Genomic DNA, 19,578 nt, shown 5'->3' with positions numbered 1-19,578 from the left:
GAATGACAACTCAGAATTTGTATATGGGTTTATCTGATCTGCTCTCTTTTCTCAAATACTTTTGAAATCCTGGGCCATATTAATCAAACTTGACAGTGGGCAGAGATGTCAAAGAGATTATATTCTAAATAGCTTTGCAAAAATAGAAGTCTGAATAGAAGAGAGAGACTGTTATCCACTGCTGGGAAAAAGCCTGTAGAACAAGTTCATTCCACATACCCTTAAATACATTAGGAGCACTCAGGAAAGAATCCATGGAGCTGTTGTGGCTAGTCTATTGAAAACGTCAGTTCTGTGCTTTGTAGTAGGTGAAAAGGCAAAAAGGATGTTAGGTATGTTAGGATAGGAATGAAGAATAAGATGGAATACTGTTGTAAAACCCAAAGTGCTTGTACATCTTGAATATTGTTGTGGAATTCTCCCTAAAGCACCAAGAAAGGTACAGAGAAAAGCAATGAGCTGATCAGAGGTATGGAATTGCTTCCTTAAAGAAAAAAAAAAAAAAGGCATTTAAATACACTGGAATGGTTTGACTTGGAAAAGGACTATGAAGGAACGTGATAATGGCATAAAAATCTATTGTCATAGAGAGCGTGAATCCTGTATTTCTTATAGCACAAGATTTAGGTGTCCGGAGTGAAATTTCCGGGCAGTAAATTTAAAAGAAACAAAAGAAAGTATGTTTTCTCTTGAGTTACAATTGTAAATTGCTGCAAGTTTATTGTAGAGGCCAAAAGTATGAATGTGCTCATGAGTGGATTAGAAATGGAAATGGAAAAAATGTCCATTGAGGCCTCTTAAACATAATGCTAATGCAGCTGCCAGCTCAGGAAATCTCCAAGTAAAGGGGTGGATTCAGCCAGCAGATTAAGACACCTAAATTTGGGTTTCAGTGTGTAGGTGTCTCCATGTGAACCAGATGTCTAAGCTCCCTTTATACTCAGTAGAGAACTAATGTGAGATTTAGTTACATAAATGCAGGCATCAAATGCCATTTTAGGCATTGTGGAGTTTTCTACCTGGCCTCCTGCTCCAAGAAGAAGCAGGTCTCCTAAAAAGCCTGTCGCATCTGAAGTCTCACGTGGAAGTCTTTGATATCTCCAACCATCACAGTTGTCACTAAGCTTGTACAGTTAGCAAGCTGAACCCTGCTCATAGTTGATACCACAAGCTATTCAGACCACCTTAAGGTAGATATATCAGTGTATTTTGAACAGCTGAACTCAGCTTCTATAACTTTACTGAGTAGTTCTCTATGAACTGTAGGAGGAACTTATATTCAGGTGAAGACATCTGCATGGGGACACTTCTGTCTAGGTGTCAGAATTTATGGGTTTTGCCGGGCTGTACCAGAAGGTATATTGCTTAGCTTTTTAATGCTATTTCCTTAAGTTTCCTTAGCTAGTCAGACCACCGAGTTGATTCATCTGGGATTGATTTAGGGGAAGACTACAGGAGATTATGTATGAAAAATGTTCTTAAGATACTCAGATTTACTGACAATATGAGGATTGTGTGAAGGTTTAGATTCATGGTGCATTGTATAATGGTGCATTGATGTGTAGTGACGTTTTGAACACAGTTGCGTGACTCCGTAAGCCTGGAAGATACCCGATGGCCAAGAGTCCTGGGGCAACCACATGTACTGCTGATGAAGCCACCAGAATGACAAATTCTTAAGCCATTAGATCCTGTAACTGAAAGGGATTTTTTTCACGAAGGTAAATCAAAACTAATTTGGTTGATGACAGGCTTTACACCCTTCTGTGAATCCAACCAGTTAGATCTTGTTAGAGTAGCAGAACTTGCCTAAGAAGAATTTGGGCTAATATTCAGGCCAAAGAAATTAGAAGGAAAGGTAACTAGAAAAGCCAGATGATAATTAGATGAGCTTTGGAAAGCAGAATCAGTTTTTTCCTCAATCTCTCACACTTCAAATTATTTACATTTTCTCATTGGAAAGACAAAACTTTTAGCACTAGTGCTGTCCTCTTGGGCTGATGAAAGTTTTAACAAAACAAGTCAGCAAGCTCTGACTTTGTTTTTTGGCTATCTTAAAACAAGCTATGATGAGGCATAGACAAGAACAAACCTAATATGATATAATGGGCAGGCCCTGTCCCTTTTCCCACACACGGGACACAGATAAGATCTACCAATCAGCTAAATATATTAACATTAACCCATGCTAATGAAGCAAGAAAGAAGTTGTGGGGTGGAATGATGAGCATGTGTGATGTGGCCCTAAAGTCTGCAGGAACATGAAGAAGCAGCCAGTTGCGTGAGTGACAGTGCTTGGGAGAATTCACAGATCTAAGGATCTTGCCCTGTTTTGTCTTAGCGAGGAATTGCAGCACTGACCATACAGCGAAGAATAGTATTGTCATGCTCTATTCAATTCCCTTCAACTTTTTTCCTTCTTTTTTCAGCCCGATCTGTGTTATTTTTCTGTACTTCTTAACACCTCTTTTCTGATATTTTCTGTAGAGTCTCTCCAGAACTGTGGAAAGGTTGTGTTTTATCTTTGAAGTGTTGCTGACAAAATTCCATCTGGTTTTGTTATTCAGAAGTTCTCACTCTTAAGATTTGGGAGCGAGATGCTACATTTTCTGTCATTTCTTTTTTACTGAAATAAAACATTCCTTGGAATCTGTGGAGGGAGGTAATTGGCTAAACGTTCTGTCCAGCATTGCTCAACTGTGCTCAGATCACTTCACAGGCTTGGGGTCTGGGCCAGCCTGGGCTGATTTCTTTTCCATTTTGGACTGTTTTGCAAAGTTTTGAGAATGAAAACAATCCCATAAAACTCAGAAATCTTATAACTGAATTGGCTTTTTCCCAATGAATTATATTAGAACTCTAGCAAGATTTTCCTTCCATCTTTCTTTCTACTCCTTGATAAGAGGAGGAAAAAAGTTTACTTGCAGAGGAGGTTAGTCTCATTATCTTCTTTTTACAGATGGGGAAGTTAAAGCACAGAAAGATGAAGTTGTTTGTTCCAGGTCATCCAACAGAGCAGTGGCAGACAAAAAATAGAACAAAGTCCTTCAGTGCTTACTCTGTTGCATCACTCTGTCTTCCTGTTTTGATGAAAATGTCTGAAATGTGATTTTCATAGGTAAGTATGTGAGAAAGATTCAGACTTCCTGAAGCATGGAAACCAAAACTTTTAGTTATGTCACGTAAACAGAGGTTAGATAGAGTTCAAACTGAGACAAAGACTCCAAGCCTGAGTTGTGGCACTTCTATTGTACAGGTATCTTTTTGGTTATTCTTTCTCATAGCAGGTATAATCTTCCCAGTATATTTCATCAAAAGATACCTCAGCCTCTAGCCCCATACCTATTGTACAATGGGATGCTGAGCCTTTATTTTATTTTTCGTACTACAGTTTTGCTTTCTGCATTCTCAAGGATGGGATTTTCACTTTCCTAGCACTGAAAAAAGCATAAAAAGGAAGTATGTGTAACAAGCAAAAGATTATTATTCAGTAATAGTCATAGTTTCAATTTACTTCTATTTTTCCCATTGGTTTTACAAAATTATGCTGATTCATACCAACTGGGGGCAGTTCCTGCTTCTCTGTACCAACTTTACTATCTGTTGCAGAATTACAGGGCTTGTACCCCTTCTTCTTCCATGCCCCTCTCCAGTTTGTCGTTCTTGTCTGCTGTTTCTGTAACCCATCCTAAAAAAAATCCACAACAATTTTCATGAACAACCAGACAACCATTTTGAAACTTTTACTCTAAATCATTCTTCTTTTTCAGAGGCCTGAGATGTATTAGCAGTATACCTCATCTTTGTATTGTTTTTTCAAAGGAGAATATGTGAAATTCAATAGTAGTTGTGTTTCCTATCTTGTTATGCATATGTGAGAAGCTGAAGAGAAATTCTATTCTTATAGCTAATAGTTAATTGTAAATTTACTCCTTATTTTAGCATGAAAAAAAATCTGTATGATGAAAAATCTCAAGATAATATTGGGGCCTATTAAAAAACCCTGATACAAATAACATGACCTTTGTGTTAATGACTTTAGTGAAGGATTAGTAGGCAATTAAATGAATGACTGGAGGAAACCATTATTGCATTATCTGAAAATGTCAAGCTCTGAAAGAAGTATACTGCCTAAGGAAAATGGTGAAAATGGAAGTTGAATACTGCTAAAATCTGTCCTGGATAGACATTGTGCTGTACGAGGGGATAACATAACATTCTGTGCAAGTTGTGAGATGCCCCCTGGTGTTACAAAGCTCATCTGTTTATTTCTGTTGGGACATTGGACATGGTCAGAGCAGGATAAAACACCCAAAGTATCGACAGAGGATAAGAAAGTGTAAAAGGTAAATGGAAGCTACAGAAGGCCGCAAAGCTGCAGAAGAGGGATTGGTAGCAATGCCATTTAGGATCTAACCGCCATTTACAATAAGAAGAATTAGCTTCTCAGTTTTAGGTAACATTTTCAGTAGCAGGAGTTAGAGGATACTGTATGGTGATGGGGATCCAGGTGGGGAATGGGTCAGCAGCATGTTGTGGAAGCTATAGATGGAAAGGAGGCTTGAGGAGGCTTTGGAGAGACACACAGAGAGGAGTCTCCTTCACCCATAGCACTGTGAGGGTTATGGGAACCCCAGACCTGCCCTTGCAGCTGTGTGTCTCAACTCCAATCACCACAAGCAACAATATATCCTGTCTTCTTCCTACAGCCATTTCTACTTATTTGGGGCTGCTGAGAAGAGGAAGGAGAAGCAGGGAGGGGACAGGAGAAAAGGAACTATTTCAGCAAAGGGGAAGGGAGGGATAGAAGGTGCTGAGCCAAAGAGGAAGGCCTTAGGGAGCAAGGCTTTCTATTCCTATTACTGGGGTCAAAAATCACTGCTCTGAAGAATGAGTGCTCTAATAGTCATGCTTGCTTCCCTTTCTTTCAGAGACACTAGTGGTTGTTCAGGCAGAAGGCAAATATGGCCTGCGTGCCTTGATGTTTCTCTGTAGTCCAGAACCATGAGGAGAGTCCCCATGTCCCAAGTAGTAGTGCTCGGGCTACTAGGACACACTCTTACAGGAGCCCTAGTTTTCAGGTAGAATTTTATGTAAATTATCATTTGTTAGAGAAATGCTAATAAGTAGTAGTATCTTGAAAAAGATAAGAAGAGAAAAAAGTGGAAATAAAATATTTTCAAGGTCTAAGATTAGGCTGGTTGGCATGAGGAGGATTTAGAAGAGTCAGGATTTTCTTGCAATAGTCTTGTCAAGAAAGAGAGAAGAAAATTGTAATTAGGATAGATAAACTAGAATTCTGTTCTTGCCTCTAAATGTGTATGGCTCTTCTCCAAACTTAAGTGACAGTTCCAGATGCTAGCAAGTGGTTCTGTGGGGTTGGTTATCCACGACTTTTCTGGAAACAACGTCACATAAACCACATGGACCTAAAAATGTATAGACAAGAGCAGAATCAAAAGCAAGTGATTCTAAGAGTTTGGAGGGAATTCCTACACTATAACATAGCTATTTGTGACTGGATATTTAGTATTTGCAACTTTGTTTTGGAGGAACTTCAGATGGCAAACCAAAAGAAGTTTGCTGCTTCATTCAAGCAGAAAAAGAGTACTACAAGCTATTTTCAATACTAAATGAATACCAAATATCTACCCCTTTTGTATGTCCTTGTAATGGAAAAAAGAGCATATCACCTTGTGTCATTAAGAGAAAATACCCATGGTTTAGCCAGGTGTCTGATTTTAATGTCTACATATCTTGGAGATTTATTACTTATGAAACTTTTGGTTGTCTTGTGGATTAGATAAGCGAGGAAGGAAAAATCCCTTTGAACAGATTGTTTTTAGTTGTAACAAAATTTGCAGCACTTCATTATGTAAAAATTTGTTGTAGAACAAACAATCCTAGTGGTGTTCTTATAGCCTTTGTTGCTAAAAGAAATAAGGTAAAAATTCTAGCTTTAGTTGTAATGAAAGCCTCCAGCCCTTGTGGTCAGAGGAATAAAACCTTGAAGATTTGACACATACGTAAAATAATGGCTCATCCTACAAGAGTCAAATTAAAAAATAATTTAAAAAAGAGACAAAGTGAAGTATTTTCTGGTGGTTTTTAATAAAGCCATTCTTCTGATTTTACAGAGACCAACTCCTGGTTTTGTTAGTGCTCAGGCTGGTAATACTGAGTATAATTCCCAAATATGTCTTCTGGCACTGTACCAATTTCAGTTAAAACAAAATATATTATTCATTCTCCTAAGTGCAAGCTTCGGCTGTACCATGTTATGGAACCAAGTTATCTGAGAGTTGCAAAGTAATACCAGATGGTGATTGTAGGTTGGCTGGAATTTGTGGTCTCTCTCGTCTTGCCACATGTTTCACCACTTGGAACCTTCTAAATTATATTGTTCAATTATTTGTCTCCTTGGCTCAATATTCCCTTTCTTTCATTTTCTGGTTTGGTGCAATTCTTCATGCTTTCACTAGGTGGGTCCCCACAACAGTACACTGGGTAAGCAATTTATTGAATAGCCTGAACACATTTAGGTAAATGTATCTCCCAGTCAGTTTTATTACCACTTTCTTTGGCAAAAGTTCACTGCACCACATGTGTCGATGTACAATTTAGTGATTGAAAAAACTGATTAGAGTGTTGGGAAGTTGTCATAAAGGGACCGGACTTGGGGATCTTCCTAGAACTATTGCCTTTCTAACTTACCTATTTCAACTGGAAGTTAAAACGAATGTGCTCATCTTGTAGCCAGTCATCTTCAGTCCTATCAAGTTTTGCAATTATTTTACCTTTCAAAGGGTGATACAAAGCTGGTTGGTTAGCAACATTACATATGTTCTTCCTTTTAAAAATCAAAAGTTAGTAATTTTTAATGCTTTGCAACTTTCCATACTAGTCAAAACAAAACAAAATCATCTTTTTCCATGTGTGTTAGGTATTTACTGACTACACAAGAAAAGAAAGACTTTTTTAGCTAAAATCTTCAGCCATTTTCTTGCCAAGTACAATTATTTTATATGAGTGTGTACTTCCATTAAAAAAGATTTACCCCCAAACAAAACCCAAACACAAAACTTCACTTCTCTCTGACCCATAATGCCCCATAGAGAAGACTAAGGAGAAAGAAGTCAGAGATTAGCAGTATTTTTAATGTCCTATTAGAAAGCCCATCTAACCCAGTGGTGAGTAGCATAAAAGCTGGACATATGTAGGTCTTGAGCCCTTTGTGGTGCCTTCTCCACCAAAGTCTGAATGTGATTCTTGCCTGGTGCAGCCCCCATCTGTCACATCAACCTGGGAGAAAACTGTAAGTCAGGAACAGGGCAGCTCTTCCTGCTAATTCACCCATAACATAAAATGATGGCTCATCAAGAGTCAAATTAAAAACTAATTAAAAAAAGAGACAAAGTGAAATATCTTCTATTGTTTTTTATTCAGCATTTTGTTTTTATTACCCTGCTAATTTTAATAGTTTGAACTATATGGTCTTTAGAAGTCATGGTGCTCTGAATGAGGAGGCATGTAGCTAGGTTGTGTCTTCACCTTGCAAAGAAAGAGAATCAATTAACCTGCAGAGAGCTCTACACTGTCATGTCCAGGCTGTTTCTGACATTCAGGCTTGTACACTTAAAGCTAGCTCTCTTTATAGTGTCGTCTGTAGCATTGATTTAATTTTAGAATGGATAACTCTTACCTCTGGGGGACTTATCTAAAGATACCTTTTCAATGCCCACTTCTCATATCTTGGCACCTACATAAAGAAAATCAAAACAGTCCATTTCAATTACTGTGAGGTTTGGATTTATTTTTTCATCTTCTTTTGTTCCCCCTCTTATCCGGGCTCATTAAGTGAATCTATTTCATCTGCTTATTTGACTTGGTAAGACAATTCATGCAGAAGTCTAGCAAAAAGTGCAAATTTTGTGATTTATGTTTAGAGGGCAAAGAAAGGTTCAGAAAATTCTTGCATTATGTATTACAAAGATAAGCTGAAAACTAAAATTGATCGTTTTCTTGCTCAGTAACCAACTTAAATAAAACTGATAATCATTATTGAATATATTTAAACTCAGAAAATCTTGGTCTGACAAATCATTAATGCAAGACAAGAGAAAGGCTGTCACAGTACACAGAGGCATGGTAGTACCTCAGAGATCTGGCTCAAAATTAATCCTCAAGAGTGATTATAACATCTGATTTCCTGGTTTTAGCAAGTAGGTAGATAGAATTTTCTGTGTTTTACCCAAAGCAGATTTAATGGTCTCCTTGTCTTCATTTTGATGGCAAGAATCCCTACTTGGAAAAAAATAGCTTGTATATTGTTTTAGTTTACTTATGTCTAAGTGATGGTTATGAGCTCCAATAGTTATCTCTTCATCATCAAGCTAGTATCAGTTACAATCTCCATTCTTCAGCTCTGGGCCAAATCTACACCTAGGCTGAGGGCAAACGCTCTAGGAATCCAGGACAATGAGGAACAGTGAGAAATTTTGATAAAAGTTTGATTCAGATTTGGAAAGTTCATGTATGTCTGAGCCTGGAGACTTGATCTGGTAGGGGGATCTCATGCTCTCCTGGATTAGAGTCACCCTTCTGTGTCCCTGGGCAATTACACAAAGTTACAAACCACAAAGCCAGACATACTATATGAGGTTGGTCTGCTCACACTTGTCTGGCACCACCATTTCCTCTGGGAAAATGGCAAAAGCAAATAGCAACTTGCCTGTTTGCATGTAGGCGTGATCCTCCTGAGAACATATAATTTGGCACCATGTGCAAGTGAAGTTCAAACATCCTCAGGCTATGAGTTGTTGACAACATCTCTCAGAAAAGACATATAAACTACGTAAAGCAGTTTTGGTGCTGTGTTATCTCAACATTACCTTCAAAAACTGTAATGGATCCCAAGTCACTAAGTCACCCTGGTTGGGGAAATATGCTTACAGCAAAGGCTGTTAGCCGCTTAACCTTTGCATCAGCCACCTTGTCTGCAGGCAGAGGGTAACAACACTTACCATCCTCATCAGGGCCCTGGGAGATGCAAAGCACACTTAAACTTTTGTGTGCATTGATGAATGCTTATGTATTGCTGCCCACGGTGGCTGTGTTTACAAAGGGTATAATGCTCATGATAAAGGCAATGGTGAATATTTCAAATGTTAGCAGTTTCTCAGTCAGATTATTAGCTGTGCAAAACAGTCATTACATTTAGACTGGTTCCCTGTTTACTACTCAGAATTTAAGCATGAAGCATAGCTGGTGGTGTCACACCTGTATTACTAGTGATGGACCTGTCCTTTCTTTATAGGAGGTTGCATAGAAGTGCCAAGTATCACTACTGTAATGAAATCAGAGGGAGGTAAATATACCATATAAATATTCGAAGGCCTCTTGAGACTGAGAGTCAGCAAGCACACCTTGGCCACAACACAGAGAATTTGAGCGTTATTAATAAAGAGGATTAAAGTGGTAGGCATCCTCTGGGCTATAGCAGGATTTAACAAATGCCTGCAACTGCAGCGTTCAGTAGGACTCCAAGGCAAAGCTCGACTGTAACTTGGAGTCTGCACAGAGGGAAAAGAGAAAGCAGTCCAGGATCATGTTACTCATCTGATTGCAAAGGGCTCTGTTTTCAGCACTGCCCCCAGGGCTTTACCTGATCTATCCAAATAGAAGATGTCTGCCCTTCCCACCCTGCAATCATTCATACATAAACAACTCTAAATACTTTTCTGACTGTTCTGCCAGTTTCAACTCTTCTTGCTTATTCAGTGCCTGCTCTCCTGCCAAAACAACAAACTGAGCTCGTGTGGGTTGTGGTTGGGGGCAGAGGCAGGCAACAGCGGTCTGCCCATTTCCTTTGTTTTTCACGTTTCTCTTTGGCCTTTCCTTGGGTAAAATCCAAGAGATGGATCATTGCTGGTTCCATCACGATGCAGAAGGAACAGACATCACTTTTCAAACAATGACAGCTTTATGAAGCTTAACAGTCTCAGCCAAAGTCTTGATGCTATCATCAGACATTTCTTTCTTCCCAGTCCCTGCAGGTGACTGCAGCTGGCAGCAGATCTTTTGACAGTCAGATTCTGTACGTTATCTCTGTTGGACCAAGCCTTTAAATAATTGGATGGGAAGATCTGGGGAACAGATATGCTATTTCAAGGCATAAATAACATCATGCTGAGTGCTGCAGAAAGTCTTTTTTTAATTTAGTTCGATTCGGTTCAAAAGTGGTCATCTGGTTTGGCTTCCAACCAGGATTTCTGTAGATGCATGCCGTTTCTTCTTAGACCACCAACTCTCATATAGAAATCACTTCTCACTGTGCCTCCATTCCTCAGCTCTTCAGTGGGAATAAGATTATGATCTTGACTTACAGGAAACAGAGATAAGGAGTGATGGGAAGTAAGTTTGTGAGATTTTCTGATCTGCTAGTAATAGAGATCCGTATAAATAACTGAAACACAGGACTGAAATGGTGAGAGTAGTTTCTAACAGCAGAGAAATGTGGAGAGCGTTGCTGGTACACTGCCATCAAATCACGTCGTATAACAGTGAAATCCGTCCCTGTGAAGAAAGCCAGACCACGCAAAGTAAAAACTATTTAAGCTGTCAGAGTTAAAGTGGAACTTAAGTTTTGGGTACTCTGTCTGACAAAGTCACCGTGATGGTTTAAAGAAGTTTAATTCTTCATTTTGCTTATTGCCACTTGTGATGATTACTGAGAGCTTCATTTTAGGTCACAAAGTATTTTTGATAGTGATCAACTTCACATTTTAATCTGCAGGTATTAGCCCAAGGCTATTTCTTTGCTTCCAACACACCAAAAGTATTTAGCTAAACAACAAAAAAAAAGAAGCTCGACAAAGTACACGCACATTCCTGTTTGCCTTTTTTTATTCCCCCACCCTTTTTTACAAAGGGGCATTTTCAGCTACCTGGCCTTTTCTGGAATGCAGTCTGGGAGGTGATTTCATTTTGCTCTGTAAACAGGAATGGCACAATCCTAGCAGTGACAGCGTCCTGCCAGCTAATGCTGCCACCAGCATATCAGCAATAGCCACCAGTCTGAGGACTAGCAGTTCCGTAACAGCTATGGATCAGAGACAGCAAAGAAGCATTAGATGGTTTGACCTACGGCATTTTAGGATATTTGCTTGCTTCCCAGAAGTCTGGGAGGCTCTGGATTCCTTGGTGTCTGATTGAGCCAGGGAGATAGATTAACTGAAGGACTGTTACTCTTTTGTCTTGGGTGAGGCCTTCTGGGCAGCCAGCTGTTTCATTTTGTGTATTGCACAAAAGGTTGCTTTAAAACTGCATATTCTAGGGATGAGGAGTTGGAAGTGAGAGGGTAAGCTGCAGAATATTTTTTTCCTTTACACAGAAGTCTTCACTAGCCAACATTGTTGGCAAGAGCAGGCAGAAGAGAGAAATTCCCTTAGAGTAATGGTAATACAAATTGCCCTGTCATGCAAAGTTTAAGCCAGAAGGGTTGAGTCCAATATGGTGCTAAGGGCAGGATCCAAAAGTCTAATGCTATAGCTGGACTACAATTACCATGCTTTTGTGCATGGTTAGCTCCACTGACTTTAATGTGTTTCTCCATAGGCAAAAGTGTTCACCTGGAATGAGGTGCTTATCTCTTTGCAGATACTAGATTATTGGTGTCCCACGTGCTGTCCAGGAGAGAGCCTGAGCAAAACCAGGAGAAACAGTAAGGTCAGTGATATTTGTGTAAACTACATGACATGTGCTTTCTCAGATGATCGTTTTATAATGCAATATTCTTGTAACACAGTTCTTACTCTCTTCCACACTTGAAAGCAGAAAAATTATTGTGTGCTTTCTGCAGTATATCCCTTCCTGCCAATGCTGACTTAGAACAGAAGGAAAAGACAGCTTTGCTTTTCCAGCTATGGCTTTTAAAAACATTTTTGTCCAATTCTGTTAGGCTCCCAGAGAATGTTTCATGGATATGTAGCATGTTATGTTATTACTGGAGTGTATCTGTGTTAAACCCTTTATCATTCCACAGCCCTTTGAAATAGGGAAGACTTATAAGTCCTGGGTTACAAATGAGAAAACAATAGCACAGAATTTAACGTCCGTAAGATTTCTCTTGGGCAAAATTCCCAGATGGGAGGAGTCGGTTGCCTTCTTTGTTCTTGCCTCAGATTGCTAATGTCAGTGATGGTGAATGAACCATGTGGGATTGGGTCCCTGCTGAGAACAGGGGGCAAGGAGATATAACCTGACCTGCTGTAGCTCCCAGTTACTTCAGTGAAAACTGTGAGCACACAGTACTCTCAAAACGCAGGTCTTGAATGATTTGGCAGTAGACATCCTCTAACTGCTTCTAAAACTGACAGTGGACATCTCGGTTATTTTGCCAGTTTGGTTTCTTTGTGACTGGAAGGTAGGGAATGTGGTACAACAGCAGATACATCATCCAATTTGGGGTACCAAGGAAGGCATTTGACCTGCCTTTGTTTTCTTATGCAAACAATAATAAACAAAATAATAAACAATAATAAACAAAAAATATGATTGATAAGCATATTAATAAGTTAATGATTAACTTACTTAACAATGTTGGCCTTCAGATTGCCATTAGGAGGCATTTGAGCTAATATAGAGGTCTCAGAATTCTTATTCCAGGTTCCTTGCACACCTGACTGTCTGTGCTGATCAAATTCTTCAGGTTTTCCTCACAGCTGTTAAGAGACAGAAACTTTACTTTTAGCATGTATGCGTGTGTTGTATGGCCAGATTAAAGTCTATACTGCTAAAAGAAACATAGGTATCTCAGGTTTCCGGGTTTATATATAGTTTTTTTCTGATGCAACAAAATGAAAAACAAACTCATAAAGCATGTGGACCCATCCCAAACTCACATGAACGCACTTCAAACCCCAAGACAATATGAACAGAAAAGCATTTGCTGCATTCAGGCTTCTGTCCTAGGTTTACCCAGACAGTTCCAAATTCTTTTTGGTTTTTCTGTCAAGTTTCTGGATCTAATTAGATCCACCTGCATCTCACTAACATATTACATGAGATATGTAACATTACAGAATCTCATCAGTATAAGTTGAGATGTAATTTAGATTGTCAGCTTGAAAAATAACATTGTAGTGGTGACCCTAAATCTCCAACCCCTCCATTACTTCACTGCTTGCCAAGGAGACTTGGACTAAAACTTGCTAAGCAAGTGCTGCTTTTCACCCCAGGAACTTGTGCTGTCTGCCTGGGGCTCAGACCTTGCAGCTCAGTGGGAGATCCGCCTCGTGACTTGTGGGAGTCCCACAACTGGTATGCGATAAGTATTGCAGGAGTTTGCCATTCACCCACCAAGTAATAGATTCATGATGCTGAAAGGAGTGCTGTATTCATATGTCAGATGTGTAGGATCTGCTTTACCACTAGAGAAGAATTAGGGATAAAACAAGACTTAAGAACACAAGATTTTCAATAATGGAGAAGATTACAAAAAGATACAAGATGGGTCACTAAGATTATGTTTGGCACTAAAGCCCTTTCATAGCTGCTCCAACATCTCCTCCAGTAAGATGCTGACAGACTGGTTAGTTTCTGCTGTCTATATCAGACTTGGTTCACCTAGAAAACAGAGTTACATCTTTCATGTTCTAGTGATAAAGAAGTTACTTAGAGTCTCCTGGAACAGCTGTTCTAGCCTAAAGCAGACTGTCTTGTCACCTATCCCTGGTAACACTTTCCCTTCTTACCTCTTATGATAGGACACTCAGACTTATGTCAATGAAGGAGATCAGGTCATTTCTGTACACTACTGTCTTTAAAGTGCCTAGTTAATTTTTCTGTTCTATGCTTTGATTAGAACACATTCCTGGCTTCTGTTTTGAATTGTTTTGGCGTTTTCTTTTTTTCCTTTACAGGTCCCTTCAGACAGGGTGCTAAATTTTGCAAATCATAACTTATAAATATATAATGTGCAATTCATAAATAATAAATTATTATAATTCCATTTGAAAATGCAGCTGAAATCAGCTCATTTTTAGCAATTTAAATACAATACTTGAAGATAAATGGATGGCAAAACTGGGAAGTGGAGTTTCTAGACAGACAGTTTCAGGAACTCTTAGTTACAGGGGCCTTTTTCCTCCTGAGCCCCTCACACCTTCGCTTAGTGAAGAAATGGGAGAATTTAGCCACCAGATATATTGAATGTACCACTCATGAGTTCTTTGGGTTTGTGTGCAGGGTTGTGTGTAGTTTACAGTCCTCATACCTTTACACCTCTGGTATAACTTTTTTCAGGTGTTTTTACATCTTTAAGACTTTGAACTTGGTACAGAATAAACGTGGTCTGAGAACATTATGATGACCTGTAATACAGTCCTTCTTGCATTAAAACTGACCATATCTGACACAAAAGTACAAAGTTCAGGCAGTTTGTTGAAGTTGAAGTGGACTGTTTTGATACGATTTTCTTTATCTTATCAAAAGTCCCCCAGTGAGCCAGGTGAGTCCAGACTACTTTTTGGTCTCTGGTTCCTTGGCTCAGTTTTTGTCTTCAGGCTGCATGAGTCAGTTTGCTATTCTCTGGCTACCATTCTCCAATTTTCTTCGTATTTTTTCTCTGGTCATTTTTATCTGTGACTATGTGTTAGGAATATTTTTGGTCACAAAACTCTGACTTGCCTTAATCTGTCTCAGAATAAAACCTTTCTCTCTCACATTTTCCTAGTTCTGTCTCTGAACGTAGCCACAAAAATTTTGAATGCTGTGCGTACTTTGTCTGGCCATTTTGGGTTCCCTGCCACCTCATTTCCTATGCACAAAATCAGATTAAACTTGATTGCTGTTTCACCACTTACAATTTCTACATCCTCAAAATGACGACTGTGTATTAAATAGCAATTGCATCTTCACAGGGATAGTCACAGCTGTGGTAGGCACCAGCATCCTGAAAAAGTGGGTTGTAAATTTGGCCCACTACATTTATTACATCCCTCTGATCTGAGAAGTGTTAGAATCACAGTTTAAGACCATTATGGACAGTTCATTCAGACTTAAGTGAGGCTGGTGGGTGCATGTTGAATGCCAGCCTGAGACTGCTACGAAATGAAAATAATTTTCATATGTTTAGCTCCAGTTGTATTTCTCATTATGTGTGTCTAGTTGCTCATTTTTCTGAAAGGCCTCTCTTTGGTCAACTTACTTTCCAGCTGACCTTATAAGATTGCACTATGCGTCTGAAAAATCAATTAAAAAAGGACTGAAATACACTTCTATTATATATTAACATGTGTCCTTGTAAAGAAAGGCCGTGATGTAGGTATGCAAAGGCTAATAATTGACTAACTTGTGGTACCATAATATTTGTTCTGTTTATTTTCTTTGCAGAAAGCAGGCAAACACTTTGGAGGGACACTAAAAAAAAAATCTGCAGAATACTCATACCAAGTTTAAATAGGCACATTTTAAAATGTTGAGCAATGATTATCAATGTTTATCACCAAGGGCTCCAAAACTCTTCTGTCTAACAAAAGACAAAATGTAGATTTTATAGGTTAACGGTAATGCATGAAAAATAGGTTTACTTTGGCTCATTGTAAGACTACAAAAAAAGCTGAAGATCTGATGTGATAAAGGCACATGAAAAGACTGGTTTGTGGTTTTGTGTTACTCACAAGAGACAAGTTCAGCATTTGATTTCAGGAAGTTTCTGAGGGCTCCATGAGGTGCTCGCATTTACACAACTGTGTCTGCAAACCACTATAAAACTGAAGCTTAACTGTGACATTTGACTTGGAGGAGAAGCTCTCAGTGACTTGCAGTGTTTTGGAGGGATAAAGAGGACAATGCATTCCTGTGTCAATACTAGTGGCAGAGGGCATGTAGCCTGGGGACTCTCAAGTCCAGTGGCAGCTGAGATCTGATTTGGCTTCCACCCTTGTTTGCCTTCCTTAACTTGTGTGCTTTTTTTTGTTATTCACTGATTGTACTCCTTTTCCTCCAACTAGAATTGCCTTGTGCCCTGGAAGTATTTAACTTCCACAGATTTCATACCACAAGATTTACTTTCATGACAGTAATCTTTACCGGGCTAATTGATACTTGGTTGAGAAGTCATTTTGAATTGCTTCGCTCATGGTAGTGCCATACCTTCTTTGGATTAATGGTACTTCCAGGAGATGCCAGGACCTCTGAAAGAGTCTCATAATGTTCAGAACTATCTCACAGTCTGTAGGACTGTGGTAAAATAAGTCACTCTTATTCTTTCCCAGTGAATTTTGGGAGAACACACCTTTCCTTCTGGGCAAGCACATATATTCTGGGAAAACTTCAGAGGACTTGGAGCATCTGAATAGTTTAGCTTCTATCCACATTATTCTAAGGGAATAATGGTCTTTCACTCAAATGAGTAAATTCTTTAATTTCAGTTTATAACTCAAAATGAGCTTGATAGAAGAGCTAGTCTGTGGTGCTTTCAGCATAGGCTTTCTAGCTTGAAAGCACCAAGGGTTACATTTTTTTTTTTCTGAATAACAGGTAAACTGGGGGGCTATATTTGGACAATATAATGGCAGGGCAGATGCAGGTGTGGTATCCAGCTGTGAATCTGACACTAATCTTTTTGTAGTCACACCTTGTTGGCCTTAATTCTGAGATGTTTAAATTCTGCATGGGAACATATTCCAATCACCTGTTATAACTCATATCATATTGTATACAATCCCTTTCATTAATATATTGCAGTTATTTTTTTCTGCCCCAGTTTCTCATTGAAAATCCATTCCAGAACTTGCTTTCTCATATATATAAGAAACTTCTTCTAATTTCTGTACTAAATGTATACATGCCAATTTTTTTTTTTTACATTTGTTCTTGTGTCAACTTTAGATTTCAGCTTAATTGATTTGAGTTGGAGCTGAGAAAACTTTCAGAGTCAGGCTGATGCTTTTTGAAAGAGCTTATAAATCCGTAATGCCAGGGCTCTCCAGTTGTCTTTGAGGAGAAAGTACATGTTTCCTCCTGCCCAGTGATGCTTTGATACCAAAAGCTTTTTATTTGCTTAAGAGCAATTCTTCAGTTTTGGGAGTTTGTTTTAATTTGGCTTTTGTGACTTGAAATATCTGGTTTCTCCTAGTAGATATCAAAGAGAAAAACAGCATGCACTACTCAGAATCAACTTTGTTAGTAATTGCTTATCCAGAGGATAAATAATGAAGCAGCTTTACTGTGAAAAGAATTAGAGAGACATAATTTTTTACAGATAAGAAAATGGTATCCTTCACTCAACATTACCATTGAAGCTGTAATTTTTTGTGTGATTTAGTGATAAATATTTGTGTGAACTTTGATATATACTTGTTTGGGTATTGGGATTTCCTCAGCTTCTCTTTTAGTGCTAATAAGCAGAATGCACTAGAAATATTTTTCCTGAAGTTGCCCTAATTTCATGGGACATCTGTGTTCTGGTAGGACTAAGCCTTTTGCTAAGGGATTACTGTCAGATTCTGAAGAGATGAATGGGAAAAGTTGTCCCTTCATCTCCAAACAGCTTAAAATCAAATGTCCGAGTTTCCTCCCAGGAGTCAAGTCTTGCTGCTGAGTTAAATGACAGCAAACCTTAGGGATTTGAAGAATAGTGTAACTGATAGTCCAAATAGCAAAAAGTAAATTCGGAGCATCAAGTGTCTAAGAGTGGCATCTGAATAACAAACCTGAATATTCTGTTAAATCAAACACATTGTACCAAGTACTTTGCATTTTGTTTTGGCAGTGAGATATTTGTTTAATATGGATCCTGAAGTCCTGAAAAAAACAAAACTTTCGTTGTGATAAGATTGCAGGATTAGCCCCAACTTTAGTAATTAATGGCCTGCTTCCAGCAAAAACTATCAACACTTTTTCCTCACTAGAAAATATATAGTTACCGTGGGGCCAATTTTGTATGGAATGCTTGAGACCGGTTTGGGATATATATGCCACATAGGCACATATGTTTATGTCTGCATATTAGCAATTCTGTATCTTTACTTTGGCATTGCCTTTAATATAAAATTAGACCTGTCTATGGTGATTTTTACATATGGATGGTTCTTCTATATTCTTAATTAGTTATACATTATTTAATTACTCTTGTAGTATATGCTAGTCAAAATACAGATGTGTTACAGTTCTGATTTGGAGTTCCCAGGCACAAAATGCTTGCCATTATAACCTCCTATATATTAAGTATCAGTTCAGATATTCATAATTGTGATTATTCTGAATAACTGATAATTCTACTATCAGTTCAGACAACAGAATAATGCTCAGTAGAGCTTACTACTGTGCAATGAAGAAAAATCTTCCACATGATCAGCCTTATGCCATCAGGAGTATTGTTGATGGGCAGGAAGAAATTTGACAGGAATTTGACAGGAATTTGAAAGGACTGCTCTCTCCCTCCTTTCACCCAGGCTGTTGTGGTCCCATAACTGCTTACCAGGACAGACTGGAGTGGAGGACCGAGACTCTTGGGACCCCTCACCTCATGATCATCTCCCAGTGGAAATGGGTCTTCTGTGGACCACAGTAATGCTAGGGCATAATGAGCATGTTTCACTCAGTTTAGAGAGTCTCCCATGTTTCCCACCCACGTTTTTATGTATGCCAGAAAATAAAAGAAAATAAATGTATTTTTAAAAAGAAGACCATAAGTTCCAGGTTATACATTTCCTGTCATCTGGGAAGCTTGCAGAGATGCTCACAGAAACAGATGCAGAAGTTGTTTACATCTCACCTGATACAGGACTTTAATCTCCTTGTTTTGATCTTCCTCCTGCTATTCATTCTCCTCCAGTACGTAGGTTCTGTTCCTCTCCTACAAGTGTTTGCTGATTGTAGTCTTCTGTCATACAGCAGTACCACTTTTTCACACTAGGAGCTCTGTTTTGTTGCAGGATTTTAGTAGTTCATGATATTAATCATTGCCAGATCTAGCTGCTCTGTGAATAGGGAAGGGCGCTGGAAGAGGAGGAGACGTGGCCCTTTGCTTGGCCTCAGTCCAATCATGTCACCCCATGCAAGTGTCCTGTATTAGTGATGCTAAGGGGATTCTACAGTCCTTTCAGCCAGTTGACTTTCCACCAGTTCTCCTGCTAAATAAACACCTGATGGTCTTTGTCTCTAAATTACGGTTCAAGCACATGCCACTTTCTTGGGTTTGCGCTTAGTCTGTAGGTGGGGACCTCTCAGGGCATTTTAGGACTTTATTATTACTCTTTACGTGCTATTTTGCAAAATTTTTACTAAGAAACTGCTTTTCTTTCAGTCTGGTTGGCAGCTGTCCATCACATATTCCAGCTGGGAGAGCTTTCTGCATTGATTCTTGGCCAGTTTTCTCTCCAGCACCTGACCCTGTCTCTCACCCTTGGAAGTGTGACGTCCTTGGATATGACCTTGACATCTGTTCTTTCCAAGCAGATCTTTTGTATCCCATCCCTTCATGATTCCTGCAGGCAATTGCACTATATCGATACTTCCTATTGTCTTCCACACTTCCCCAGCACTTTGTGTGAGCTTCTGACCGTGTCCTCG

This window comes from Gavia stellata, chromosome 6 (assembly GCF_030936135.1).
Source record: "Gavia stellata isolate bGavSte3 chromosome 6, bGavSte3.hap2, whole genome shotgun sequence".
Lineage (NCBI taxonomy): Eukaryota > Metazoa > Chordata > Aves > Gaviiformes > Gaviidae > Gavia > Gavia stellata.
The sequence above is the reverse complement of the archived record's forward strand: the minus strand, read 5'-3'. Positions refer to the sequence as shown.